The sequence below is a fragment of the Pseudophryne corroboree genome, chromosome 6 (genome assembly GCF_028390025.1).
Source record: "Pseudophryne corroboree isolate aPseCor3 chromosome 6, aPseCor3.hap2, whole genome shotgun sequence".
Lineage (NCBI taxonomy): Eukaryota > Metazoa > Chordata > Amphibia > Anura > Myobatrachidae > Pseudophryne > Pseudophryne corroboree.
The window spans coordinates 117,884,301-117,896,841 of record NC_086449.1 but is presented as its reverse complement, the minus strand read 5'-3'; the positions used below and the strand labels follow the sequence as shown (position 1 = coordinate 117,896,841).

Sequence of the window (12,541 nt, the reverse complement as noted above, 5' to 3'; positions counted from 1 at the left end):
AAAGACTGCAATTCATATAGTCTATTGCATTTCCCTTTGTTTTATCCTAAGCCTCTTCTTATCCTGGGAATGCTGGGTATAGGGGCATAGATTATGTTATCCTGGATACAGACTTATACATACTGTAGCTCGGGAAGGGAGGTGGATTCTGTTACACTCGGGTGTCATTACAAATAGAAGCAAATTTATGTGCAAATAGAAAAACTTTCTTCAGGTTTTTTTTTTTAATTGTCATTAAATGTGGTTTACAATTGATGCGCTAAGACCCATTCCGCTGGTATGACCTCATAGTTAATGAGTGAGCGTCGCTGCATCACTGACCAGCAGGAAACCTTTAGTAGAAAGCTTTCTGGGCTAAAAGTTTTCAAACGAAATTTTAGTGAATTCTGGGATATAGAAGCAAGAATCCACAGGGGTCACGCCGACGCATTTCAAGCCACTCAGGGCTCTTAGTCTAAGCATAGGGCTCTTGAGAAAGAGCCCCGAGTGGCTCGAAACATCAACTCTGTGAATGCAGAGACTCTCTGCCCTGGGCTGCTGATCTTCCCCGGTATTGCCTTGGAGCTCATGCAGTGTATTTATCCTGATATGCTCTTCAGTTACGGTCTGTGGCTCCAACCTCAACCTCCGGGTATTATGGGGCTAATTCAGTAAGGATAGCACATTCTGCTAATCAGCAGAATTTGTTATTCTTTTCCTAGCATGCTGGGGGCCGCCCATCGCTGGGCAAGGCCACCCAGCATGCTGACCGGAGTCTCCCACCCCCTTCAACAAGCAGAAATTGCGAGTGATCGCAATCTCTGCTTGTTAGCAGAAATACTGGAAGCCTCCTGCCACCGCAGCTTAGCTGCACCCGCAGGAGAACAGTCGCCTTCTCCCTGATCACGGCGGCTGCGTGTGATGTCACGCCCATGACATGCCCCCCATTTGGCTGACTCCGCCCGCCGTTCGTGACTCAGTTCTCCCGTAACGTTCCGTCTCCTCCCTGGAAATAGAGTGTTTCACGCCTCCTCCCCCGCCCCGCAACCGCCTCTGCCTGATTGACAGGCAGAGGCGATCGAATTTTCGCACCTCCCCCCATCCCCCACAGGATGGGCGCTGCGCATGCACCCACGGGGCGATCGTAAAAATTTCAGTTGGATCATGATCCAACTTGAATTAGCCCCTATACCATTTGATTCTAAGAGTGGATCGCATACTGCTTGTTTATTACACAGACTGATTGTCCTACAGGTGGATAATAAGATTTTACTCACCGGTAAATCTATTTCTCTAACGTCCTAGTGGATGCTGGGGACTCCGTAAGGACCATGGGGAATAGACGGGCTCCGCAGGAGACTGGGCACTCTAAAGAAAGATTTAGTACTACCTGGTGTGCACTGGCTCCTCCCTCTATGCCCCTCCTCCAGACCTCAGTTAGAATCTGTGCCCGGCCAGAGCTGGGTGCTTTTAGTGGGCTCTCCTGAGCTTGCTAAGAAGAAAGTATTTTAGTTTAGGTTTTTTATTTTCAGAGAGCTTCTGCTGGCAAAAGACTCTCTGCTACGTGGGACTGAGGGGAGAGAAGCAAACCTACTAACTGCGGCTAGGTTGCGCTTCTTAGGCTACTGGACACCATTAGCTCCAGAGGGATCGAACACAGGTACCTAACCTTGATCGTCCGTTCCCGGAGCCGCGCCGTCGTCCCCCTCGCAGAGCCAGAAGTACAGAAGCAGCAGAAGCATGAAGACATCGAAATCGGCGGCAGAAGACTCCTGTCTTCACTTAAGGTAGCGCACAGCACTGCAGCTGTGCGCCATTGCTCCCGCAGCACACCCGCACACTCCGGTCACTGTAGGGTGCAGGGCGCAGGGGGGGGGGGGGGGGCGCCCTGGGCAGCAATTAAGGTACCTTTTGGCAAAATAACACATTTATCCAGTCAGGCACTGGATATATGTTCGAGCCCCCGCCATTTTTTACACATAGAAGCGGGACAGAAGCCCGCCGCTGAGGGGGCGGGGCCTTCTTCCTCAGCACACCAGCGCCATTTTCTCTTCACAGCTCCGCTGGAAAGACGCTCCCCAGGCTCTCCCCTGCAGTATACAGGTGCAAAAAGGGTAAAAAGAGAGGGGGGGCACATAAATTTAGGCGCAAAACGATCACAAACAGCAGCTACTGGGTAATCACTAAGGTACAGTGTAATCCCTGGGTTATATAGCGCTGGGGTGTGTGCTGGCATACTCTCTCTCTGTCTCCCCAAAAGCCTTTGTGGGGTCCTGTCCTCAGTCAGAGCATTCCCTGTGTGTGTGCTGTGTGTAGGTACGTCAGTGTCGACATGTTTGATGAGGAAGGATATGTGGAGGCAGAACAAGTGCAGGTGAATGAGGTGTCGCCGCCGACGGTGCCAACACCTGATTGGATGGATATGTGGAAGGTGTTAAATGATAATGTAAGCTCCTTGCATAACAGGTTGGATAAAGCTGTAGCCTTGGGACAGTCAGGGTCTCAACCCATGCCTGATCCTACAATGCAGAGGCCGTCAGGGTCTCACAAGCGCCCACTATCCCAGATGGTTGACACAGATGTCGACACGGAGTCTGACTCCAGTGTCGATGACGATGATGCAAAGTTGCAGCCTAAAATGACTAAAGCCATCCGCTACATGATTATAGCAATGAAGGATATATTGCACATATCAGAGGAAAACCCTGTCCCTGACAAGAGGGTTTATATGTATGGGGAGAAAAAGCAAGAAGTGACTTTTCCCCCTTCACATGAATTAAATGAATTATGTGTAAAAGCGTGGGATACCCCTGATAGGAAAGTAGTAATTTCCAAGAGATTACTGATGGCGTATCCTTTCCCGCCAAGGACAGGTTATGCTGGGAATCCTCCCCGAGGGTAGACAAGGCGTTGACACGCTTATCTAAGAGGGTGGCCCTGCCGTCTCAGGATACGGCCGCCCTAAAGGATCCTGCGGATAGAAAGCAGGAAGCTATCCTGAAGTCTGTTTATACACATTCTGGTACTCTACTGAGGCCAGCAATTGCTTCGGCCTGGATGTGTAGTGCTGTAGCAGCTTGGACTGATAATCTCTCAGAGGAGATAGATACCCTGGACAGGGACACTGTTCTACTGACCCTGGGACATATCAAGGACGCTGTCCTATATATGCGCGATGCCCAGAGGGACATTTGCCTGCTGGGCTCTAGAATAAACGCAATGTCCATTTCTGCCAGAAGGGTCTTATGGACAGGGGATGCCGACTCTAAAAAACACATGGAGGTTTTACCTTATAAGGGTGAGGAATTATTTGTGGACGGTCTCTCGGACCTAGTTTCCATTGCTACGGCAGGGAAGTCAAATTTCTTGCCATATGTTCCCTCACAGCCGAAGAAAGCAATGTATTACCAAATGCAGTCCTTTCATTCGCAAAAGAGCAAGAAAGTCAGAGGGGCATCTTTTCTTGCCAGAGGCAGGGGTAGAGGAAAAAAACTGCACCATGCAGCTAGTTCCCAGGAACAAAAGTCCTCCCCGGCTTCCACTAAATCCACCGCATGACGCTGGGGCTCCACAGGCGGAGCCAGGAGCGGTGGGGGCGCGTCTCCAAAATTTCAGCCACCAGTGGGTTCGCTCACAGGTGGATCCTTGGGCTATACAAATTGTGTCTCAGGGATACAAGCTGGAGTTCGAAGTGACGCCCCCTCACCGTTACCTAAAATCGGCCTTGCCAGCTTCCCCCATGGAAAGGTAGTGCTGGCGGCAATTCACAAGCAAGGAGTTACAATTATCCCATACTTGGACGATCTCCTCATAAAGGCGAGGTCCAGGGAGCAATTACTGATCAGCGTAGCACACTCTCAGGAAGTGTTGCGGCAGCACGGCTGGATTCTGAATATTCCAAAGTCGCAGCTGATCCCTACGAAGCGTCTGCCCTTCCTGGGCATGATTCTGGATACAGGCCAGAAGAAGGTATTTCTCCCGGAGGAGAAGGCTCAGGAGCTCGTGACTCTGGTCAGGGACCTCCTGAAACCAAAACAGGTGTCGGTGCATCACTGCACGCGAGTCCTGGGAAAGATGGTGGCGTCATACGAAGCCATTCCCTTCGGCAGGTTCCATGCCAGGATTTTTCAGTGGGATCTGTTGGACAAGTGGTCCGGATCGCATCTTCAGATGCATCGGCTGATCACCCTGGCCCCCATATACAACACCCTAAGCCAAGCGGAGCCTCTGCTTTGAGACCAACCAGTGCTGATTCAGTCCGTAAGGACCATGGGGAATAGACGGGCTCCGCAGGAGACTGGGCACTCTAAAGAAAGATTTAGTACTACCTGGTGTGCACTGGCTCCTCCCTCTATGCCCCTCCTCCAGACCTCAGTTAAGGAAACTGTGCCCGGAAGAGCTGACATTACAAGGAAAGGATTTTGGAATCCAGGGTAAGACCCATACCAGCCACACCAGTCACACCGTATAACTTGTGATAACTTACCCAGTTAACAGTATGAACAACAACAGAACATCAGACAACCTGATGCAAACATAACATAACCCTTAGTTAAGCAATAACTATATACAAGTATTGCAGAAGAAGTCCGCACTTGGGACGGGCGCCCAGCATCCACTACGGAGTACGAGAAATAGATTTACCGGTGAGTAAAATCTTATTTTCTGTAACGTCCTAGTGGATGCTGGGGACTCTGTAAGGACTATGGGGATTATACCAAAGCTCCCAAACGGGCGGGAGAGTGCGGATGACTCTGCAGCACCGAATGAGCAACACAAGGTCCTCTTCAGCCAGGGTATCAAACTTGTAGAATTTTGCAAACGTGTTTGAACCCGACCAAGTAGCTGCTCGGCAAAGCTGTAATGCCGAGATCCCTCGGGCAGCCGCCCAAGAAGAGCCCACCTTCCTTGTGGAATGGGCTTTTACAGATTTTCCTCGCATGGAACCTGCCGAAGGGAATGGCTTCGTATGACGCCACCATCTTTCCCAGGACTCGCGTGCATTGATGCACCGACACCTGTTTTGGTTTTAAGAGGTCTCTGACCAGAGTCACGAGCTCCTGGGCCTTCTCCTCCGGGAGAAACACCTTCTTTTGGTCTGTGTCCAGAATCATGCCCAGGAAGGGCAGACGCGTCGTAGGAATCAGCTGCGACTTTGGAATATTCAGAATCCAGCCGTGCTGTTGTAACACCTCCCGAGAGTGTGCTACGCTGATCAGCAACTGCTCTCTGGACCTTGCCTTTATGAGGAGATCGTCCAAGTATGGGATAATTGTGACTCCTTGCTTTCGCAGGAGCACCATCATTTCCGCCATTACCTTGGTAAATATTCTCGGTGCCGTGGACAGACCAAACGGCAACGTCTGGAATTGGTAATGACAGTCCTGTACCACAAATCTGAGGTACTCCTGATGAGGGGGATAAATGGGGACATGCAGGTAAGCATCCTTTATGTCCAGAGACACCATAAAATCCCCCTCTTCCAGGCTCGCAATAACCGCCCTGAGCGATTCCATCTTGAACTTGAACCTTTTCAGGTAAATGTTCAGGGATTTTAAATTCAATATGGGTCTGACCGAACCGTCCGGTTTCGGAACCACAAACATTGTGGAATAGTAACCCCTACCCTGTTAAGGGAGGGGAACCTGTACCACCACCTGCTGGAGATATAATTTGTGAATTGCTGCTAACACTACTTCCCTTTCTATGGGGGAAGCTGGCAGGGCCGATTTGAGGTAACGGTGAGGGGGCATCACTTCACATTCCAGCTTGTATCCCTGAGACACAATCTGTATAGCCAGGGATCCACCTGTGAGCAAACCCACTGGTGGCTGAAATTTCGGAGACGCGCCCCCACCGCTCCTGGCTCCACCTGTGGAGCCCCAGCGTCATGCGGTGGATTTAGTGGAAGCCGGGGAGGACTTCTGTTCCTGGGAACTAGCTGTATTGTGCAGCTTCTTTCCTCTACACCTGCCTCTGGCAAGAAAAGACGCACCTCAGACTTTCTTGCCTCTTTGCGATCGAAAGGACTGCATTTGGTAATACGGTGCTTTCTTAGGTTGTGAGGGAATATATGGCAAAAAATTTGACTTCCCAGCCGTAGCTGTGGAAACTAGGTCCGAGAGACCGTCCCCAAACAATTCCTCACCCTTATAAGGTAAAACCTCCATGTGCTTTTTTGAGTCGGCATCACCTGTCCATTGCCGAGTCCACAGGACCCTTCTGGCAGAAATTGACATTGCATTTATTCTAGAGCCCAGTAGGCAAATGTCTCTCTGGGCATCCCTCATATATAGGACAGCGTCTTTTATATGCCCCAGGGTCAGTAATATAGTATCCTTGTCCAAGGTATCAAGTTCCTCAGACAGAGTATCTGTCCATGCTGCTACAGCACTACACATCCAGGCCGACGCAATTGCCGGCCTCAGTAGGGTACCTGAATGTGTATAAACGGACTTCAGGATACCTTCCTGCTTCCTATCCGCAGGATCTTTCAGGGAGGCCGTATCCTGTGACGGCAGGGCCACCTTCTTAGATAAGCGTGTCAAAGCTTTGTCTACCCTAGGGGAGGATTCCCAGCTAACCTGTCCGTTGGCGGGAAAGGATACGCCATAAGTAACCGTTTGGAAATCTGCACTTTCCTATCAGGAGAATCCCAAGCTTTTTCACATAACTCATTTAACTCATGTGAAGGGGGAAAAGTCACTTTTTGCCTTTTTTTCCCCAAACATATAAACCCTCTTGTCAGGGACAGGGTTTACCTCTGAAATGTGCAATACATCCTTCATTGCTATAATCATGTAGCGGATGGCTTTAGCCATTTTAGGCTGCAACTTTGCATCATCGCAATCGACACTGGAGTCAGAATCTGTGTCGATATCTGTGTCAACAATCTGGGATAGTGGGCGCTTCTGAGACCCTGACGGCCTCTGCGCTGTAGGATCAGGCATGGGTTGAGACCCTGACTGTCCCAAGGCTTCAGCTTTATCCAACCTTTTATGCAAGGAGTTTACATTGTCATTTAACATCTTCCACATATCCATCCAATCAGGTGTCGGCGCCGTCGGCGGAGACACCACATTCATCTGCACCTGCTCTGCTTCCACATAGCCTTCCTCGTCAAACATGTCAACACAATCGTACCGACACACCACACACACAGGGGATGCTCTATTTGAGGACAGAACCCCCACAAGGCCTTTTGGAGAGACAGAGAGAGAGTATGCCAGCACACACCCCAGCGCTATATAACCCAGGAATTACGCAGTAACTTAGTGTTTACCCAGTAGCTGCTGTATTAGTGATTTTGCGCTAAATTTATGTGCCCCCCCTCTCTTTTTACCCTCTTTCTACCGTGAATCTGCAGGGGAGAGCCTGGGGAGCTTCCTCTCAGCGGAGCTGTGGAGAGAAAATGGCGCTGGTGAGTGCTGAGGAAGAAGCCCCGCCCCCTCAGCGGCGGGCTTCTGTCCCGCGATTTTGTGTAAAATAATGGCGGGGGCCCATGCATATATACAGTGCCCAGCTGTATATATGCTCTTTTATGCCAGGAGGTATTCAATTGCTGCCCAGGGCGCCCCCCCCCCCCCCCCCCCCCCTCCTGCGCCCTACAGTGACCGGAGTGTGCGGGTTTAATGTGGGAGCAATGGCGCACAGCTGCAGTGCTGTGCGCTACCTCATATGAAGACAGGAGTCTTCTGCCGCCGATTTTGAAGTCTTCTTGCTTCTCTCGCCGGCTTCTGTCTTCTGGCTCTGCGAGGGGGACGGCGGCGCGGCTCCGGGATCGGACGACCGAGGGTTATTTCCTGTGTTCGATCCCTCTGGAGCTAATGGTGTCCAGTAGCCTAAGAAGCACGACCTATCCGCAGTTAGTAGGTTTGCTTCTCTCCCCTCAGTCCCACGTAGCAGAGAGTCTGTTGCCAGCAGATCTCTCTGAAAATAAAAAATCCTAACAAAATACTTTCTTATTAGCAAGCTCAGGAGAGCTCACTAAAGTGCACCCAGCTCTGTCCGGGCACATATTCTAACTGAGGTCTGGAGGAGGGACATAGAGGGAGGAGCCAGTGCACACCAGTAGTCCTAATTCTTTCTTAGAGTGCCTTGTCTCCTGCGGAGCCCGTCTATTCCCCATGGTCCTTACGGAGTCCCCAGCATCCACTAGGACGTTAGAGAAAGTTCTGTTACTCCATTGGTGCATTTTATTCCAGCTCTGCACCATTCCATTCTATGTTCTATTTATATTGCTTTTATTACTACTATGTATTAAATTTTATTTCTTGAGAGAACTACCTAGTCACTTTGTTCATTAGCTAAACCTCTTACTTACGCATTTTACCTGTGGGTTTTGGGAGACCCAGTGCTTCTAGCTTTGTGGGTGCTTGGGAAAGGTTGCATCCCTGAACAATATTACCTTTTAGCCATTTGATACAGCAGCAAGAAAACATATTAAATTCTTCCTGGTAAGATCTTATTTTCTCTAACGTCCTAGAGGATGCTGGGGACTCCGTAAGGACCATGGGGAGAGACGGGCTCCGCAGGAGACATGGGCACCCCAAGAAAGAATTCAGTTCCTGGTGTGCACTGGCTCCTCCCTCTCTGCCCCTCCTCCAGACCTCAGTTTGAGTCTGTGCCCAGAGGAGCTGGGTGCTTTTCAGTGAGCTCTCCTGAGTTTGCTGATAGAAAGTATTTTGTTAGGTTTTTTATTTTCAGGGAGCTCTGCTGGCAACAGACTCCCTGCATCGTGGGATTGAGGGGAGAGAAGCAGCCCTACTCTCTGAAGCTAGGTCCTGCTTCTGGACACCATTAGCTCCAGAGGGATCGGTACGCAGGATCTCACCCTCGCCGTCCATCCCAGAGCCGCGCCACCGTCCCCCTCGCAGAGCCGGAAGACTGAAGCCGGGTGAGTATGAGAAGCAAGAAGACTTCACAGGCGGCAGAAGACTTCGTGATCTTCACTGGAGGTAACGCACAGCACTGCAGCTGTGCGCCATTGCTCCACACACCTACACATACTCCGGTCACTGTTAGGGTGCAGGGGGGGGCGCCCTGGGTAGCATTTGGGACCTCATTCTGGCAAATGAACACATATATACAGCTGGGCACTGTATATATGTAGGAGCCCCCGCCAAAGAAATAAAATTTAAGCGGGACAGAAGCCCGCCGCCGAGGGGGTGGGGCTTCTCCCTCAGCACTCACTAGCGACATTTTTTCTCCACAGCACGCTGAGAGGAAGCTCCCCAGGCTCTCCTCTGCTGATACACGGTAGAAGAGGGTTGAAAAGAGAGGGGGGGCACATAATTAGGTGCAAAAAAGTATATAAACAGCAGCTACTGGGTTAACATTAAGTTACTGTGTTATTCCTGGGTTATATAGCGCTGGGGTGTGTGCTGGCATACTCTCTCTCTGTCTCTCCAAAGGGCCTCGTGGGGGAACTGTCTTCAGAAAGGACATTCCCTGTGTGTGTGGTGTGTCGGTACGCTTGTGTCGACATGTCTGATGTGGAAGGCTATGTGGGAGAGGAGCGGGAGCAAATGAATGTGGTGTCTCCGCCGACGGCGCCGACACCTGATTGGATGGATATGTGGAAGGTTTCAAATGATAATGTAAATTCCTTGCATAACAGATTAGACAAGGCTGATGCATTGGGACAGGCAGGGTCTCAACCCGTGCCTGATCCTATGTCGCAGGGACCGTCGGGGTCTCATAAGCGCCCACTATCCCAAATTGTTGACACAGATACCGACATGGATTCTGACTCCAGTGTCAATTACGATGATGCAAAGTTACAGCCAAAGTTGGCTAAATCACTCCAATATATGATTATAGCAATTAAGGAGGTTTTGCACATCACAGAGGAAACCCCTGTCCCTGACACAAGGGTTTATATGTATAAGGGAAAGAAACCTGAGGTAACTTTTCCCCCCTCACACGAACTGAATGAGTTATGTGAAAAAGCTTGGGAATCTCCAGATAAAAAACTGCAGATTTCCAAACGGATTCTTATGGCGTATCCTTTCCCGCCAACGGACAGGTTACGATGGGAATCCTCCCCTAGGGTGGACAAAGCTTTAACGCGCTTATCCAAAAAGGTAGCCCTGCCGTCCCAGGATACGGCTACCCTCAAGGATGCTGCTGATCGCAAACAGGAGGGTACCCTGAAGTCCATTTATACACATTCAGGTACCTTGCTCAGACCGGCAATCGCGTCAGCCTGGGTCTGTAGTGCAGTAGCGGCATGGACTGATACCTTATCAGAGGAGTTTGATACCCTAGATAGGGATACTGTTTTATTGACCCTGGGGCATATTAAAGATGCTGTCCTTTATATGAGAGATGCTCAAAGAGACATTAGTCTGCTGGGTTCTAGAATAAACGCTATGTCGATTTCTGTCAGAAGGGTCCTGCGGACTCGGCAATGGACAGGTGATGCCGACTCAAAACGACATATGGAGGTTTTACCTTACAGGGGTGAGGAATTGTTCGGTGAAGGTCTCTCGGACCTGGTCTCCACAGCTACGGCTGGAAAGTCAAATTTTTTGCCTTATGTTCCCTCACAGCCTAAGAGAGCACAGCATTATCAAATGCAGTCCTTTCGTTCACAAAGAAACAAGAAAGTCTGAGGTGCGTCCTTTCTTGCCAGAGGGAGGGGCAGAGGAAAGAAGCTGCACAATACAGCTAGTTCCCAGGAACAGAAGTCCTCCCCGGCCTCTGCAAAATCCACTGCATGACGCTGGGGCTCGGGGCCAGTGGGGGCGCGTCTTCGGAATTTCAGCCACATGTGGGTTCACTCCCAGGTGGATCCCTGGGCAATAGAAATTGTGTCTCAGGGTTACAAGCTGGAATTCGAAGAGGTGCCTCCTCGCCGGTTTTTCAAATCGGCCCTACCGTCTTCCCCCCTAGAGAGGGAGATAGTGTTAAATGCAATACAAAAATTGTAACTTCAGCAGGTGGTGGTCGAGGTTCCCCTCCTTCAACAGGGAAGGGGTTATTATTCGACCATGTTTGTGGTTCCGAAACCGGACGGTTCGGTCAGACCCATATTGAATTTAAAATATCTGAACCTATACTTGAAGAGGTTCAAGTTCAAGATGGAATCGCTAAGAGCAGTCATCGCCAGCCTGGAAGGGGGGGGATTTTATGGTGTCACTGGACATAAAGGATGCGTACCTTCATGTCCCCATTTATCCACCTCATCAGGCGTACCTAAGATTTGCGGTACAGGACTGTCATTACCAATTTCAGACGTTGCCGTTTGGTCTCTCAACGGCTCCGAGGATTTTCACCGAGGTAATGGCGGAAATGATGGTGCTCCTGCGCAAGCAGGGTGTCACAATTATCCCGTACTTGGACGATCTCCTCATAAAAGCGAGATCAAGAGAGCAGTTGCTGAACAGCGTATCTCTTTCACTGAAAGTGTTACAACAACACGGCTGGATTCTCAATATCCCAAAGTCGCAGTTGGTTCCTACGACTCGTCTGCCTTTCTTGGGCATGATTCTGGACACGACCCAGAAAAGGGTTTATCTTCCGATAGAAAAAGCCCAGGAACTTATGACTCTGGTCAGGAACCTTTTGAAATCAAGATAGGTGTCCGTGCATCATTGCACTCGAGTCCTGGGAAAGATGGTGGCCTCATACGAGGCCATTCCCTTTGGCAGGTTCCATGCGAGGACTTTCCAATGGGATCTGTTGGACAAGTGGTCCGGATCACATCTACAGATGCATCGGTTGATCACCCTGTCCCCCAGGGCCAGGGTGTCGTTCCTGTGGTGGCTGCAGAGTGCTCACCTTCTCGAGGGCCGCAGATTCGGCCTTCATGATTATATCCTGGTGACCACGGACGCAAGCCTCCGAGGTTGGGGAGCAGTCACACAGGGAAGAAATTTCCAGGGTCTTTGGTCAAGTCAAGAGACTTGTCTGCACATCAACATCCTGGAACTAAGGGCCATATACAACGCTCTACGTCAAGCGGAGGCCTTACTTCACGACCAACCAGTTCTGATCCAGTCAGACAACATCACCGCAGTGGCTCATGTAAACCGCCAAGGCGGCACAAGGAGCAGAGCGGCAATGGCGGAAGTTACCAGGATTCTTCGCTGGGCGGAGAATCATGTAAGCGCACTGTCAGCAGTGTTCATTCCGGGAGTGGACAACTGGGAAGCAGACTTCCTCAGCAGACACGACCTACACCCGGGAGAGTGGGGACTTCATCCAGAAGTCTTCGCACAGATTGTGAGTCGGTGGGAACTGCCACAGATAGACATGATGGCGTCCCGCCTCAACAAAAAGCTACAGAGGTATTACGCCAGGTCCAGAAGACCCTCAGGCAGTAGCGGTAGACGCCCTCGTGACACCGTGGGTGTTCCGGTCCGTCTATGTATTTCCTCTTTTCCTCTCATACCCAAGGTGTTGAGAATAGTAAGAAGAAAAGGAGTGAGAAGAATCCTCGTTGTTCCAGATTTTCCACAACGGACCTGGTATCCAGATCTGCAGAATATGCTCACGGAAGATCCGTGGCCTCTTCCTCTAAGGCAGGACCTGTTGCAACAGGGACCCTGTCTGTCCA

At 50.5% G+C, this 12,541-nt stretch overlaps 2 protein-coding genes across 2 annotated transcripts in view; both read left to right on the top strand.

The window, feature by feature from the left end:
* VDAC3 (voltage dependent anion channel 3) overlaps positions 1-12,541 on the top strand; it is a 524,928-nt gene that overhangs the window by 292,793 nt on the left and 219,594 nt on the right. The gene's annotated exons all lie outside the window — the stretch shown is intronic.
* IKBKB (inhibitor of nuclear factor kappa B kinase subunit beta) overlaps positions 1-12,541 on the top strand; it is a 131,938-nt gene that overhangs the window by 90,321 nt on the left and 29,076 nt on the right. The gene's annotated exons all lie outside the window — the stretch shown is intronic.